The sequence below is a fragment of the Nothobranchius furzeri genome, unplaced genomic scaffold (assembly GCF_043380555.1).
Source record: "Nothobranchius furzeri strain GRZ-AD unplaced genomic scaffold, NfurGRZ-RIMD1 Scf024, whole genome shotgun sequence".
NCBI lineage: Eukaryota > Metazoa > Chordata > Actinopteri > Cyprinodontiformes > Nothobranchiidae > Nothobranchius > Nothobranchius furzeri.
Window position 1 is genome coordinate 450,893 of NW_027223041.1, and position 17,886 is coordinate 468,778.

The window sequence follows — 17,886 nt, forward strand, 5'->3', positions numbered from 1 at the left end:
TCTTGCCACGTGTCAACACTGGGTCTGACTGAGCGCCTCCAGGAGAGAGGCCCAAGCAAGATGCGCCCCGAGGAGCGTCTTGCCACATGTCACCACTGGGTCTGACTGAGCGCCTCCAGGAGAGAGGCCCAAGCAAGACGCGCCCCGAGGAGCGTCTTGCCTTATGTCAGCACTCGGGCTGACTGAGCGCCTCCAGGAGAGAGGCCCAAGCAAGACGCGCCCCGAGGAGCGTCTTGCGACATGTTAACAATGGGTCTCACTGAGGGCCTCCAGGAGAGAAGCCCAAGCAAGACGCGCCCCGAGGAGCGTCTTGCCACATGTCAACACTGGGTCTAATTGAGCGCCTCCAGGAGAGAGGCCCAAGCAAGACATACCCCGAGGAGCGTCTTGCCACATGTCACTACTCGGTCTGACTGAGCGCCTCCAGGAGAGAGGTCCAAGCAACACGTGCCTCGAGGAGCGTCTTGCCACATGTCAACAATGGGTCTGACTGAGGGCCTCCAGGAGAGAAGCCCAAGCAAGAAGCGCCCCGAGGAGCGTCTTGCCACATGTCACCACTGGGTCTGACTGAGCGCCTCCAGGAGAGAGGCCCAAGCAAGACGCGCCCCGAGGAGCGTCTTGCCTTATGTCAGCACTCGGGCTGACTGAGCGCCTCCAGGAGAGAGGCCCAAGCAAGACGCGCCCCGAGGAGCGTCTTGTCACATGTCAACACTGGGTCTGTCTGAGCGCCTCCAGGAGAGAAGCCCAAGCAAGACGCGCCCCGAGGAGTGTCTTGCCAAATGTCAGCACTCGGTCTGACTGAGCGCCTCCAGGAGAGAGGCCCAAGCAAGACGCGCCCCGAGGAGCGTCTTGCCACATGTCAACAATGGGTCTGACTGAGGGCCTCCAGGAGAGAAGCCCAAGGAACACGCGGCCCGAGGAGCGTCTTGCCACATGTCAGCACTCGGTCTGACTGAGCGCCTCCAGGAGAGAGGCCAAAGCAAGACGCGCCCCGAGGAGCGTCTTGACACATGTCAACACTGGGTCTGACAGAGGGCCTCCATGAGAGAGGCCCAAGCAAGACGCGCCCGGAGGAGCGTCTTGCCACATGTCAACACTGGGTCTGACAGAGGGCCTCCAGGAGAGAGGCCCAAGCAAGACGCGCCCCGAGGAGCGTCTTGCCACATGTCACCTCTGGTTCTGACTGAGCGCCTCCAGGAGAGAGGCCCAAGCAAGATGCGCCCCGAGGAGCGTCTTGTCACATGTCAACACTGGGTCTGTCTGAGCGCCTCCAGGAGAGAAGCCCAAGCAAGACGCGCCCCGAGGAGTGTCTTGCCAAATGTCAGCACTCGGTCTGACTGAGCGCCTCCAGGAGAGAGGCCCAAGCAAGACGCGCCCCGAGGAGCGTCTTGCCACATGTCAACAATGGGTCTGACTGAGCGCCTCCAGGAGAGAGGCCCAAGCAAGACGCGCCCAAAGGAGCGTCTTGCAACATGTCAACAATGGGTCTGACTGAGCGCCTCCAGGAGAGAGGCCCAAGCAACACGCGCCCCGAGGAGCGTCAGGCCACATGTCACTACTCAGTCTGACTGAGCGCCTCCAGGAGAGAGGCCCAAGCAAGACGCGCCCCGAGGAGCGTCTTGCCACGTGTCAACACTGGGTCTGATTGAGGGCCTTCTGGAGAGAGGCCCAAGCAAGACGCGCCCCGAGGAGCGTCTTGCCACATGTCAACAATGGGTCTTACTGAGGGCCTCCAGGAGAGAAGCCCAAGCAACACGCACCCCGAGGAGCTTCTTGCCACATGTCAGCACTCGGTCTGACTGAGCGCCTCCAGGAGAGAGGCCCAAGCAAGACGCGCCCCGAGGAGTGTCTTGCCACATGTCAACACTGGGTCTGACTGAGCGCCTCCAGGAGAGAGGCCCAAGCAAGACGCGCCCCGAGGAGCGTCTTGCCACGTGTCAACACTGGGTCTGACTGAGCGCCTCCAGGAGAGAGGCCCAAGCAAGATGCGCCCCGAGGAGCGTCTTGCCACATGTCACCACTGGGTCTGACTGAGCGCCTCCAGGAGAGAGGCCCAAGCAAGACGCGCCCCGAGGAGCGTCTTGCCTTATGTCAGCACTCGGGCTGACTGAGCGCCTCCAGGAGAGAGGCCCAAGCAAGACGCGCCCCGAGGAGCGTCTTGCGACATGTTAACAATGGGTCTCACTGAGGGCCTCCAGGAGAGAAGCCCAAGCAAGACGCGCCCCGAGGAGCGTCTTGCCACATGTCAACACTGGGTCTAATTGAGCGCCTCCAGGAGAGAGGCCCAAGCAAGACATACCCCGAGGAGCGTCTTGCCACATGTCACTACTCGGTCTGACTGAGCGCCTCCAGGAGAGAGGTCCAAGCAACACGTGCCTCGAGGAGCGTCTTGCCACATGTCAACAATGGGTCTGACTGAGGGCCTCCAGGAGAGAAGCCCAAGCAAGAAGCGCCCCGAGGAGCGTCTTGCCACATGTCACCACTGGGTCTGACTGAGCGCCTCCAGGAGAGAGGCCCAAGCAAGACGCGCCCCGAGGAGCGTCTTGCCTTATGTCAGCACTCGGGCTGACTGAGCGCCTCCAGGAGAGAGGCCCAAGCAAGACGCGCCCCGAGGAGCGTCTTGCGACATGTTAACAATGGGTCTCACTGAGGGCCTCCAGGAGAGAAGCCCAAGCAAGACGCGCCCCGAGGAGCGTCTTGCCACATGTCAACACTGGGTCTAATTGAGCGCCTCCAGGAGAGAGGCCCAAGCAAGACATACCCCGAGGAGCGTCTTGCCACATGTCACTACTCGGTCTGACTGAGCGCCTCCAGGAGAGAGGTCCAAGCAACACGTGCCTCGAGGAGCGTCTTGCCACATGTCAACAATGGGTCTGACTGAGGGCCTCCAGGAGAGAAGCCCAAGCAAGAAGCGCCCCGAGGAGCGTCTTGCCACATGTCAACACTGGGTCTGACTGAGCGCCTCCAGGAGAGAGGTCCAAGCAACACGTGCCTCGAGGAGCGTCTTGCCACATGTCAACACTGGGTCTGACAGAGGGCCTCCAGGAGAGAGGCCCAAGCAAGACGCGCCCCGAGGAGCGTCTTGCCACATGTCACCTCTGGTTCTGACTGAGCGCCTCCAGGAGAGAGGCCCAAGCAAGACGCGCCCCGAGGAGCGTCTTGTCACATGTCAACACTGGGTCTGTCTGAGCGCCTCCAGGAGAGAAGCCCAAGCAAGACGCGCCCCGAGGAGTGTCTTGCCAAATGTCAGCACTCGGTCTGACTGAGCGCCTCCAGGAGAGAGGCCCAAGCAAGACGCGCCCCGAGGAGCGTCTTGCCACATGTCAACAATGGGTCTGACTGAGGGCCTCCAGGAGAGAAGCCCAAGCAACACGCGGCCCGAGGAGCGTCTTGCCACATGTCAGCACTCGGTCTGACTGAGCGCCTCCAGGAGAGAGGCCAAAGCAAGACGCGCCCCGAGGAGCGTCTTGACACATGTCAACACTGGGTCTGACAGAGGGCCTCCATGAGAGAGGCCCAAGCAAGACGCGCCCGGAGGAGCGTCTTGCCACATGTCAACACTGGGTCTGACAGAGGGCCTCCAGGAGAGAGGCCCAAGCAAGACGCGCCCCGAGGAGCGTCTTGCCACATGTCACCTCTGGTTCTGACTGAGCGCCTCCAGGAGAGAGGCCCAAGCAAGATGCGCCCCGAGGAGCGTCTTGTCACATGTCAACACTGGGTCTGTCTGAGCGCCTCCAGGAGAGAAGCCCAAGCAAGACGCGCCCCGAGGAGTGTCTTGCCAAATGTCAGCACTCGGTCTGACTGAGCGCCTCCAGGAGAGAGGCCCAAGCAAGACGCGCCCCGAGGAGCGTCTTGCCACATGTCAACAATGGGTCTGACTGAGCGCCTCCAGGAGAGAGGCCCAAGCAAGACGCGCCCAAAGGAGCGTCTTGCAACATGTCAACAATGGGTCTGACTGAGCGCCTCCAGGAGAGAGGCCCAAGCAACACGCGCCCCGAGGAGCGTCAGGCCACATGTCACTACTCAGTCTGACTGAGCGCCTCCAGGAGAGAGGCCCAAGCAAGACGCGCCCCGAGGAGCGTCTTGCCACGTGTCAACACTGGGTCTGATTGAGGGCCTTCTGGAGAGAGGCCCAAGCAAGACGCGCCCCGAGGAGCGTCTTGCCACATGTCAACAATGGGTCTTACTGAGGGCCTCCAGGAGAGAAGCCCAAGCAACACGCACCCCGAGGAGCTTCTTGCCACATGTCAGCACTCGGTCTGACTGAGCGCCTCCAGGAGAGAGGCCCAAGCAAGACGCGCCCCGAGGAGTGTCTTGCCACATGTCAACACTGGGTCTGACTGAGCGCCTCCAGGAGAGAGGCCCAAGCAAGACGCGCCCCGAGGAGCGTCTTGCCACGTGTCAACACTGGGTCTGATTGAGGGCCTTCTGGAGAGAGGCCCAAGCAAGACGCGCCCCGAGGAGCGTCTTGCCACATGTCAACAATGGGTCTTACTGAGGGCCTCCAGGAGAGAAGCCCAAGCAACACGCACCCCGAGGAGCTTCTTGCCACATGTCAGCACTCGGTCTGACTGAGCGCCTCCAGGAGAGAGGCCCAAGCAAGATGCGCCCCGAGGAGCGTCTTGCCACATGTCACCACTGGGTCTGACTGAGCGCCTCCAGGAGAGAGGCCCAAGCAAGACGCGCCCCGAGGAGCGTCTTGCCTTATGTCAGCACTCGGGCTGACTGAGCGCCTCCAGGAGAGAGGCCCAAGCAAGACGCGCCCCGAGGAGCGTCTTGCGACATGTTAACAATGGGTCTCACTGAGGGCCTCCAGGAGAGAAGCCCAAGCAAGACGCGCCCCGAGGAGCGTCTTGCCACATGTCAACACTGGGTCTAATTGAGCGCCTCCAGGAGAGAGGCCCAAGCAAGACATACCCCGAGGAGCGTCTTGCCACATGTCACTACTCGGTCTGACTGAGCGCCTCCAGGAGAGAGGTCCAAGCAACACGTGCCTCGAGGAGCGTCTTGCCACTTGTCAACAATGGGTCTGACTGAGGGCCTCCAGGAGAGAAGCCCAAGCAAGAAGCGCCCCGAGGAGCGTCTTGCCACATGTCAACACTGGGTCTGACTGAGCGCCTCCAGGAGAGAGGCCCAAGCAAGACACGCCCCGAGGAGCGTCTTGACACATGTCAACACTGGGTCTGACTGAGGGCCTCCATGAGAGAAGCCCAAGCAAGACGCGCCCCGAGGAGAGTCTTGCCACATGTCAACACTGGGTCTGACAGAGGGCATCCAGGAGAGAGGCCCAAGCAATACGCGCCCCGAGGAGCGTCTTGCCACATGTCAACAATGGGTCTGACTGAGGGCCTCCAGGAGAGAAGCCAAAGCAAGACGCGCCCCGAGGAGCTTCTTTCCACATGTCAACAATGGGTCTTACTGAGGGCCTCCATGAGAGAAGCCCAAGCAAGACGCGCCCCGAGGAGTGTCTTGCCACATGTCAACACTGTGTCTGACTGAGCGCCTCCAGGAGAGAGGCCCAAGCAAGACGCGCCCCGAGGAGCGTCTTGCCACGTGTCAACACTGGGTCTGACTTAGCGCCTCCAGGAGAGAGGCCCAAGCAAGATGCGCCTCGAGGAGCGTCTTGCCACGTGTCACCACTGGGTCTGACTGAGCGCCTCCAGGAGAGAGGCCCAAGCAAGACAAGCCCCGAGGAGCGTCTTGACACATGTCAACACTGGGTCGGACTGAGGGCCTACATGAGAGAAGCCCAAGCAAGACGCGCCCCGAGGAGAGTCTTGCCACATGTCAACACTCGGTCTGACAGAGGGAATTCAGGAGAGAGGCCCAAGCAATGAGCGCCCCGAGGAGCGTCTTGCCTGATGTCAGCACTCGGTCTTACTGAGCGCCTCGAGGAGAGAGGCCCAAGCAAGACGCGCCCCGAGGAGCGTCTTGCCACATGTCAACAATGGGTCTGACTGAGGGCCTCCAGGAGAGAGGCCCAAGCAAGATGCGCCCGGAGGAGCGTCTTGCCACATGTCAACACTGGGTCTGACAGAGGGCCTCCAGGAGAGAGGCCCAAGCAAGACGCGCCCCGAGGAGCGTCTTGTCACATGTCAACACTGGGTCTGTCTGAGCGCCTCCAGGAGAGAAGCCCAAGCAAGACGCGCCCCGAGGAGTGTCTTGCCAAATGTCAGCACTCGGTCTGACTGAGCGCCTCCAGGAGAGAAGCCCAAGCAAGACGCGCCCCGAGGAGTGTCTTGCCAAATGTCAGCACTCGGTCTGACTGAGCGCCTCCAGGAGAGAGGCCCAAGAAAGACGCGCCCCGAGGAGCGTCTTGCCACATGTCAACAATGGGTCTGACTGAGGGCCTCCAGGAGAGAAGCCCAAGCAACACGCGGCCCGAGGAGCGTCTTGCCACATGTCAGCACTCGGTCTGACTGAGCGCCTCCAGGAGAGAGGCCAAAGCAAGACGCGCCCGAGGAGCGTCTTGACACATATCAACACTGGGTCTGACAGAGGGCCTCCATGAGAGAGGCCCAAGCAAGACGCGCCCGGAGGAGCGTCTTGCCACATGTCAACACTGGGTCTGACAGAGGGCCTCCAGGAGAGAGGCCCAAGCAAGACGCGCCCCGAGGAGCGTCTTGCCACATGTCACCTCTGGTTCTGACTGAGCGCCTCCAGGAGAGAGGCCCAAGCAAGACGCGCCCCGAGGAGCGTCTTGTCACATGTCAACACTGGGTCTGTCTGAGCGCCTCCAGGAGAGAAGCCCAAGCAAGACGCGCCCCGAGGAGTGTCTTGCCAAATGTCAGCACTCGGTCTGACTGAGCGCCTCCAGGAGAGAGGCCCAAGCAAGACGCGCCCCGAGGAGCGTCTTGCAGCATGTCAACAATGGGTCTGACTGAGCGCCTCCAGGAGAGAGGCCCAAGCAAGACGCGCCCAAAGGAGCGTCTTGCAACATGTCAACAATGGGTCTGACTGAGCGCCTCCAGGAGAGAGGCCCAAGCAACACGCGCCCCGAGGAGCGTCAGGCCACATGTCACTACTCAGTCTGACTGAGCGCCTCCAGGAGAGAGGCCCAAGCAAGACGCGCCCCGAGGAGCGTCTTGCCACGTGTCAACACTGGGTCTGATTGAGGGCCTTCTGGAGAGAGGCCCAAGCAAGACGCGCCCCGAGGAGCGTCTTGCCACATGTCAACAATGGGTCTTACTGAGGGCCTCCAGGAGAGAAGCCCAAGCAACACGCACCCCGAGGAGCTTCTTGCCACATGTCAGCACTCGGTCTGACTGAGCGCCTCCAGGAGAGAGGCCCAAGCAAGACGCGCCCCGAGGAGTGTCTTGCCACATGTCAACACTGGGTCTGACTGAGCGCCTCCAGGAGAGAGGCCCAAGCAAGACGCGCCCCGAGGAGCGTCTTGCCACATGTCACCACTGGGTCTGACTGAGCGCCTCCAGGAGAGAGGCCCAAGCAAGACCCGCCCCGAGGAGCGTCTTGCCTTATGTCAGAACTCGGGCTGACTGAGCGCCTCCAGGAGAGAGGCCCAAGCAAGACGCGCCCCGAGGAGCGTCTTGCGACATGTCACTACTCGGTCTAACTGAGCGCCTCCAGGAGAGAGGTCCAAGCAAGACGCACCCCGAGGAGCGTCTTGCCACATGTCACTACTCGGTCTGACTGAGTGCCTCCAGGAGAGAGGCCCAAGCAAGACGTGCCCCGAGGAGCGTCTTGCCACATGTCAACAATGGGTCTGACTGAGGGCCTCCAGGAGAGAAGCCCAAGCAAGACGCGCCCCGAGGAGCGTCAGGCCACATGTCAACACTGGGTCTGACTGAGCGCCTCCAGGAGAGAGGCCCCAGCAACACGCGCCCCGAGGAGCGTCTTGCCAGATGTCAGCACTCGGTCTGACTGAGCGCCTCCAGGAGAGAGGCCCAAGCAAGAAGCGCCCCAAGGAGCTTCTTGCCACATGTCAACAATGGGTCTCACTGAGGGCCTCCAGGAGAGAAGCCCAAGCAAGACGCGCCCCGAGGAGCGTCTTGCCACATGTCAACACTGGGTCTAATTGAGCGCCTCCAGGAGAGAGGCCCAAGCAAGACATACCCCGAGGAGCGTCTTGCCACATGTCACTACTCGGTCTGACTGAGCGCCTCCAGGAGAGAGGTCCAAGCAACACGTGCCCCGAGGAGCGTCTTGCCACATGTCAACAATGGGTCTGACTGAGGGCCTCCAGGAGAGAAGCCCAAGCAAGAAGCGCCCCGAGGAGCGTCTTGCCACATGTCAACACTGGGTCTGACTAAGCGCCTCCAGGAGAGAGGCCCAAGCAAGACACGCCCCGAGGAGCGTCTTGACACATGTCAACACTGGGTCTGACTGAGGGCCTCCATGAGAGAAGCCCAAGCAAGACGCGCCCCGAGGAGAGTCTTGCCACATGTCAACACTGGGTCTGACAGAGGGCATCCAGGAGAGAGGCCCAAGCAATACGCGCCCCGAGGAGCGTCTTGCCACATGTCAACAATGGGTCTGACTGAGGGCCTCCAGGAGAGAAGCCAAAGCAAGACGCGCCCCGAGGAGCTTCTTTCCACATGTCAACAATGGGTCTTACTGAGGGCCTCCATGAGAGAAGCCCAAGCAAGACGCGCCCCGAGGAGTGTCTTGCCACATGTCAACACTGTGTCTGACTGAGCGCCTCCAGGAGAGAGGCCAAAGCAAGACGCGCCCCGAGGAGCGTCTTGCCACGTGTCAACACTGGGTCTGACTTAGCACCTCCAGGAGAGAGGCCCAAGCAAGATGCACCTCGAGGAGCGTCTTGCCACGTGTCACCACTGGGTCTGACTGAGCTCCTCCAGGAGAGAGGCCCAAGCAAGACGCGCCCAGAGGAGCGTCTTGCCACTTGTCACCACTGGGTCTGATTGAGCACCTCCAGGAGAGAGGCCCCAGCAAGACGCGCCCCGAGGAGCGTCTTGCCTTATGTCAGCACTCGGTCTGACTGAGCGCCTCCTTGAGAGAGGCCCAAGCAAGACGCGCCCCGAGGAGCGTCTTGCCAAATGTCACTACTCGGTCTGACTGAGCGCCTCCAGGAGGGAGGTCCAAGCAAGACGCGCCCCGAGGAGCGTCTTGCCACATGTCACTACTCGGTCTGACTGAGCGCCTCCAGGAGAGAGGCCCAAGCAAGATGTGCCCCGAGGAGCGTCTTGCCACATGTCAGCACTGGGTCTGACTGAGCGCCTCCAGGAGAGAGGCCCAAGCAAGACACGCCCCGAGGAGCGTCTTGACACATGTCAACACTGGGTCGGACTGAGGGCCTCCATGAGAGAAGCCCAAGCAAGACGCGCCCCGAGGAGAGTCTTGCCACATGTCAACACTCGGTCTGACAGAGGGAATTCAGGAGAGAGGCCCAAGCAATGAGCTCCCCGAGGAGCGTCTTGCCTTATGTCAGCACTCGGTCTTACTGAGCGCCTCCAGGAGAGAGGCCCAAGCAAGACGCGCCCCGAGGAGCGTCTTGCCACATGTCAACAATGGGTCTGACTGAGGGCCTCCAGGAGAGAGGCCCAAGCAAGATGCGCCCGGAGGAGCGTCTTGCCACATGTCAACACTGGGTCTGACAGAGGGCATCCAGGAGAGAGGCCCAAGCAAGACGCGCCCCGAGGAGCGTCTTGCCACATGTCACCTCTGGTTCTGACTGAGCGCCTCCAGGAGAGAGGCCCAAGCAAGACGCGCCCCGAGGAGCGTCTTGTCACATGTCAACACTGGGTCTGTCTGAGCGCCTCCAGGAGAGAAGCCCAAGCAAGACGCGCCCCGAGGAGTGTCTTGCCAAATGTCAGCACTCGGTCTGACTGAGCGCCTCCAGGAGAGAGGCCCAAGCAAGACGCGCCCCGAGGAGCGTCTTGCCACATGTCAACAATGGGTCTGACTGAGGGCCTCCAGGAGAGAAGCCCAAGCAACACGCGGCCCGAGGAGCGTCTTGCCACATGTCAGCACTCGGTCTGACTGAGCGCCTCCAGGAGAGAGGCCAAAGCAAGACGCGCCCCGAGGAGCGTCTTGACACATGTCAACACTGGGTCTGACAGAGGGCCTCCATGAGAGAGGCCCAAGCAAGACGCGCCCCGAGGAGTGTCTTGCCACATGTCAACACTGGGTCTGACAGTGGGCCTCCAGGAGAGAGGCCCAATCAAGACGCGCCCCGAGAAGTGTCTTGCCACATGTCACCACTTGGTCTGACTGAGCGCCTCCAGGAGAGAGGCCCAAGCAACACGCGCCCCGAGGAGCGTCAGACCGCATGTCACTACTCATTCTGACTGAGCGCCTCCAGGAGAGAGGCCCAAGCAAGACGCGCCCCGAGGAGCGTCTTGCCACGTGTCAACACTGGGTCTGATTGAGGGCCTTCTGGAGAGAGGCCCAAGCAAGACGTGCCCCGAGGAGTGTCTTGCCACATGTCACCACTTGGTCTGACTGAGCGCCTCCAGGAGAGAGGCCCAAGCAACACGCGCCCCGAGGAGCGTCAGGCCACATGTCACTACTCAGTCTGACTGAGCGCCTCCAGGAGAGAGGCCCAAGCAAGACGCGCCCCGAGGAGCGTCTTGCCACATGTCAACAATGAGTCTTACTGAGGGCATCCAGGAGAGAAGCCCAAGCAAGACGCGCCCCGAGGAGCTTCTTGCCACATTTCAGCACTCGGTCTGACTGAGCGCCTCCATGAGAGAGGCCCAAGCAAGATGCGCCCCGAGGAGTGTCTTGCCACATGTCAACACTGGGTCTGACAGAGGGCCTCCAGGAGAGAGGCCCAAGCAAGTCGCGCCCCGAGGAGTGTCTTGCCACATGTCACCACTTGGTCTGACTGAGCGCCTCCAGGAGAGAGGCCCAAGCAAGACGGGCCCCGAGGAGCGTCTTGCCACGTGTCAACACTGGGTCTGATTGAGGGCCTTCTGGAGAGAGGCCCAAGCAAGACGCGCCCCGAGGAGCGTCTTGCCACATGTCAACAATGGTTCTTACTGAGGGCCTCCAGGTGAGAAGCCCAAGCAAGACGCGCCCCGAGGAGCTTCTTGCCACATGTCAGCACTCGGTCAGACTGAGCGCCTCCAGGAGAGAGGCCAAAGCAAGACGCCCCCCGAGGAGCGTCTTGACACATGTCAACACTGGGTCTGACAGAGGGCCTCCATGAGAGAGGCCCAAGCAAGACGCGCCCCGAGGAGTGTCTTGCCAAATGTCAACACTGGGTCTGATTGAGCGCCTCAGGGAGAGAGGTCCAAGCAAGACGCGCCCCGAGGAGCGTCTTGCCACATGTCACTACTCGGTCTGACTGAGCGCCTCAGGGAGAGAGGTCCAAGCAAGACGTGCCCCGAGGAGCGTCTTGCCACATGTCAACACTGGATATGACTGAGTGCCTCCATGAGAGAAGCCCCTGCAAGACGCGCCCCGAGGAGCGTCTTGCCACATGTCACTACTCGGTCTGTTTGAGCGCCTCCAGGAGAGAGGCCCAAGCAAGACACGCCCCGAGGAGCGTCTTGACACATGTCAACACTGGGTCTGACTGAGGGCCTCCATGAGAGAAGCCCAAGCAAGACGCGCCCCGAGGAGCGTCTTGCCACATGTCAACACTGGGTCTGATTGAGGGCCTTCTGGAGAGAGGCCCAAGCAAGACGCGCCCCGAGGAGCGTCTTGCCACATGTATACAATGGGTCTTACTGAGGGCCTCCAGGAGAGAGGCCCAAGCAAGATGCGCCCGGAGGAGCGTTTTGCCACATGTCAACACTGGGTCTGACAGAGGGCCTCCAGGAGAGAGGCCCAAGCAAGACGCACCCCGAGGAGCGTCTTGCCACATGTCAACACGCCAGCCTTCCACGTTTCCAAAGTTTCCAGCAGTCTAGAGGGACTTGTCTTAGCTCGCATGGCAGTGCTGAATTTGCGTTGTGTAGACACAACGGCTTCGACCTCGCTTAGGATCTGTGGGCTCATGTACTCGTGGTAGGCCAAGACGTGTATAGTCGAGCGCGGTGACGCCCCGAACACCTTACCCGGTTTTGTTGTGGCGATATGCGTGTCCAGTAACACGGCAAAGTCCGCGTGTCTAGCGTGTATTGATTTTACAGCTCGCTCATACCCCAACAGTACGGTCCGTAGAAGTTCGTTCACTTGTTTCCATGCGCTCGTGGAACACAGGACATCGCAACCTCTGTGATACTCAAGTAAAGCGTCACACACCAGCTGCTTGCACGTTGGAAATACAATGGGTAGTAACTTCTTACTCCACTCTATGTTGAACTCGTATAGTATGTATATGGGCGGTTGCGGCGGTTTGCGCATTTTCTATCTACCCTCCGCTAATATGACTCTGTGGTCTGTCTCCTGAGATGGTGCGGTTGGAACTTAAGAGAGCGCTATCGACGGTCGGCGTTTCCATTTCGTAAACTGTGCCATTTTCAGCCGCTGGCAAACGGCCGTCGACGGTCGATGCGAGACGACAACATAACGTTAGACCGCGACCCTCATGCCAGTTTTCTGTAGTGCTGGTTGTAGTTTCTGGTGCACACTCGAAACGCCATTATGATCACAATTACGTTGATTAATAAATCCAGTGTTGTAGCGACTGCAGCCAGCGCCGTCGCGCAACTCGTGTCGGTGTTATCTCTCGATACTTTCATTCGTATCCGAGCGTATGCAGAATCTACGGATCTGGTGAAGTTGCTTGTCACTAGCTTGCGCATGTTTGATATGGCACTTTGCGCGAGACTCACACAACCTGCAGTGGCGACCGTCGCGTCAGTGCAAAGTTTTTCCGATATATCGCTCGCAACATCGTTTGTCATTTGCTGTACACTGCGCACACTGGCCACGAGGTCGCAGAGAGGGTCTTCGTTACGAGCTACTCTGGTAGCGCCGTGGTTGATGAGGACGATCATCTTTAGCAATAGTTCATCTCGAAGCGCAACGATGGTGAGGGCGACGGGTTGGCCGGTTCTGCCTTCAGGCCACTCGGTTGCCGCTAGATTGCCCAATGCCACACACGCAGACGAACCCTGTACACACTCAAAGACCCATGTGCGATCGTTGATTTCTGCTAGTACGTTTGCTAGTTCTACGTGCTTCCACGGATCGGGCGTGGGCACGCGCTTGTTTTAGAGGCGTTTTCGCGCAGCCTCTACCCTGCACGACCGCTCGTGGCCGCACTAGCTATATTTATCTTTATTTGTTTCACACACACACACACACACACACACACACACACACACACACACACACACACACACACACACACACACACACACACACACACACACACAGGCCCTTGCGTGCAAACCCCGGTCAGGCCTGCAGTGTACACATCAGAGACATGATGTTCTTTCACAGAACTGAGGTTGTTCATTACTAAATGACTTTTACAGGAATATTGTTATTATACTATTCAACAGGTTGATCATAATAATGTGTATTAAACCCACAACCTAGCACTGAGGACAGAGGGACTTTATTTAAATTAGTACTTAATGGAAACGATACATAATGATACATAAGAGCCATGTCATACATTCAGCCTAGGAATAGTAGCATTGTGCACTATTAAAAATATACACATCAATTGATCGAATCCCATTGTTGCAAAGTAACACTCTAATAAAACTCTAGTCTGACATCAACAGAGAAGACTTAGTGTATGTACTACAAATACAGCATTAGGATTTCGAGTGGACCGTGCACCTTGTGAACCATCAGAGGCTTATGACGCAACATATCTTCCAGTTGCTATTAGACAAGTTATAATTCTCGACCATTTTTCGAAACTGGTTTCTTGGGTCCGTGAGTAAATGCCAAATGAGATGATAGTCCTTAAGTAAGTTCCTGGCGATCCCATGTCACGCTCTTGCCCATCAGCCGGTGAACGCTGAGACGGAACTCGATGAGAGCGATGTATTTTTTAAGTGCGATTCACTTCGTGAGTAAACCGCAGCTGCAGCTGATTCAAACAGTCGAGCCAACTTTCTACATCACAATATGCGTTTTGTAGTTAGTCGAGTTACCTTTTGTGTGGCGCATGCACGGGTCGTTAGCGTCCAGCTCCCAGCTTATAGAGTCCTGTATTGACACAGACGTCAATACATCTCGATGTCATGCAACACACAAAGTCTGTCGTATACAGGTGGGTTAACACATGTACGATACCTTTTGTGTGGCGCATGCATGGGTCGTTAGCGTCCAGCTCCCGGCTTATAGAGAGTCCTGTATTGACACAGACGTCAATACATCTCGATGTCATGCAACACACAAAGTCTGTCGCATACAGGTGGGTTAACACACATGTACGATGTGTGCGATGGCGAGCCCATTTACAATGGGACACGACGATGATCATTGTTAACCAAACTCTTGTTTCTCACGACAGGTGGTAGCGTTGTCTCCTGCACCTGGTCTTCGTGCACAGAGGGTGGTGTAATGTGCTCGTCATAGTCGCGATCGTTGTCACTCGAATCCGTTGTTCTCACGACAGGTGGTAGCGTTGTCTCCTGTATGTTGTCATCGCGTGCGGCAAGCAATGTGCTGTGCTCGTTATAATGGTTGTCTTCGTACAAAGGGGGTGTTGAATACTCCTTCGCGAGTAGTCTAGGAGGTGGTGTGATGGGACGTATCTCAGAGGCGTTATGTGAGCGTATCACCATGGCCTGAGCAACTGCGACTACTGAGAGTACACCCAGTACAGACAGCGAGATCATTTTTTTTCTTGGGTGTTGTACGTGTGGGTACAGCCGCTTTAATGGCAGTTAGAGCAAGTGGGTATATGTATTTATATTGGGTCGGTTACACAGACGTCAATACATCTCGATGTCATGCAACACACAAAGTCCGTCGCATACAGGTGGGTTAACACATGTACAATACCTTTTGTGTGGCGCATGCACGGGTCATTAGCGTCCAGCTCCTGGCTTATAGAGAGTCCTGTATTGACACAGACGTCAATACATCTCGATGTCATGCAACACACAAAGTCTGTCGCATACAGGTGGGTTAACACACATGTACGATGTGTGCGATGGCGCGCCCGTTTACAGTGGGACACGACGATGATCATTGTTAACCAAACTCTTGTTTCTCACGACAGGTGGTAGCGTTGTCTCCTGCACCTGGTCTTCGTGCATAGAGGGTGTTGTAATGTGCTCGTCATAGTCGCGATCGTTGTCACTCGAATCCGTTGTTCTCACGACAGGTGGTAGCGTTGTCTCCTGCATGTTGTCTTCGCGTGCGGCAAGCGTTGTGCTGTGCTCGTTATCATGGTTGTCTTCGTACAAAGGGGGTGTTGAATACTCCTTCGCGAGTAGTCTAGGAGGTGGTGTGATGGAACGTATCTCAGAGGCGTTATGTGAGCGTACCACCATGGCCTGAGCAACTGCGACTACTGAGAGTACACCCAGTACAGACAGCGAGATCATTTTTTTTCTTGGGTGTTGTACGTGTGGGTACAGCCGCTTTAATGGCAGTGAGAGCAAGTGGGCAAATGTATTTATAGGTCACTAGCAGAAACTAAGGCACGTGGTCAGAGTGTAATCGTAACCACCAAAAGTAGCTCTTGTCATAATTTAATATACATAGAAATCAGAAACGGGTATGTCAGGATAGACATCGCGAGTGATAATGCGGCCAGTATCTGTGTGCGCTTGAGAGCACCTTGTTGTTCTACTGTGGTGCCCACGCCGCCGGGTCTGTAAATGTCATCGACCTTCTTTATATACGCATACGCTAAAGACCGTATATTCTCTATGGATTTGAACACGTCCTTTGTTTCGCGTAACGCTTGAGCTGTCTCGAGCGTGATGTTGTGAGTGTACACCAGTGTTTCGCGTGCACCGAGGTCCGAAAGGGCGTGCGCTACAACTATTAACCTTGGTTTGGGAGTGTGGTGAAACGCTCGCTCCGCTGTAATGGGCAGATGCAATGTTATCACCTGGTACGTTTCGTTAGTCGGGTCGTAACACACCGGTCCGTCACACGGACCGTCACATTGTATGGGGCACAGTAAGGACAACACGCCGCCGACCGTGACTTTGCACTCGACCGCGGTGGTGTTGTCGATTTGCAAAGGATCACATACGCCTCTCCAGTTGCAATGAGGCACATTGTAGTCGACGCGACCGTCGGTCACCATAGCTTTCGTCAGCCAACACACTCGATTGCCCTTCGAAACATCGAGGATCAACGTGAGCATAGAGGTCGCTGTCGCTTTACTGTATGCCAGGATATCCGTGTGTGAGTGCACGCTCGACGTCGATTGACAACCGGTCATGTCAGACCTGATCAGACATTCCGAACACATGACCATTAGTTGTTGTGCGGCCGAGAGTATCGCGATCATACCGTTGAGATGTGTAGAAAGCGCATACACGCCAGCCTTCCACGTTTCCAAAGTTTCCAGCAGTCTAGAGGGACTTGTCTTAGCGCGCACGGCTGTGCTGAATTTGCGTTGGGTAGACACAACGGCTTCGACCTCGCTTAGGATCTTGTGGGCTCATGTACTCGTGGTAGGCCAAGACGTGTATAGTCGAGCGCGGTGACGCCCCGAACACTTGACCCGGTTTTGTTGTTGCGATATGCGTGTCCAGTAACACGGCAAAGTCCGCGTGCCTAGCGTATATTGATTTTACAGCTCGCTCATACCCCAATAGTACGGTCGGTAGAAGTTCGTTCACTTGTTTCCATGCGCTCGTGGAACACAGGACATCGCAACCTCTGTGATACTCAAGTAAAGCGTCACACACCAGCTGCTTGCACGTTGGAAATACAATCGGTAGTAACTTCTTACTCCACTCTATGTTGAACTCGTATAGTATGTATATGGGCGGTTGCGGCGGTTTGCGCATTTTCTATCTACCCTCCGCTAATATGACTCTGTGGTCTGTCTCCTGAGATGGTGCGGTTGGAACTTGCGAGAGTGCACTATCGACGGTCGGCGTTTCCATTTCGTCAACTGCCATTTTCAGCCGCTGGCAAACGGCCGTCGACGGTCGATGCGAGACACCAACATAACGTTAGACCGCGACCCTCATGCCAGTTTTCTGTAGTACTGGTTGTAGTTTCTGGTGCACACTCGAAACGCCATTACGATCACAATTACGTTGATTAATAAATCCAGTGTTGTAGCGACTGCAGCCAGCGCCGTCGCGCAACTCGTGTCGGTGTTATCTCTCGATACTTTCATTCGTATCCGAGCGTATGTAGAATCTACGGATCTGGTGAAGTTGCTTGTCACTAGCTTGCGCACGTTTGATATGGCACTTTGCGCGAGACTCACACAACCTGCAGTGGCGACCGTCGCGTCAGTGCAAAGTTTTTCCGATATATCGCTCGCAACATCGTTTGTCATTTGCTGTACACTGCGCACACTGGCCGCGAGGTCGCGGAGAGGGTCTTCGTTACGAGTTGTGTAATATCCGCTGACTTGCCAATTCAATTCTGGTGGCGCTGACCCAAACGAGAACGCTTTTAAGGCGCATGTCGTGGTAACTCTGGTAGCGCCGTGGTTGACGAGGACGATCATCTTTAGCAATAGTTCATCTCGAAGCGCAACGATGGTGAGGGCGACGGGTTGGCCGGTTCCGCCTTCAGGCCACTCGGTTGCCGCTAGATTGCCCAATGCCACACACGCAGACGAACCCTGTACACACTCAATGACCCGTGTGCGATCGTTGATTTCTGCTAGTACGTTTGCTAGTTCTACGTGCTTCCACGGATCGGGCGTGGGCACTCGCTTGTTTTAGAGGCGTTTTCGCGCAGCCTCTATCCTGCACGACCGCTCGTGGCCGCACTAGCTATTTTTATCTTTATTTGTTTCACACACACACACACACACACACACACACACACACACACACACACACACACACACACACACACACACACACACACACACACACACACACACACACACACAGG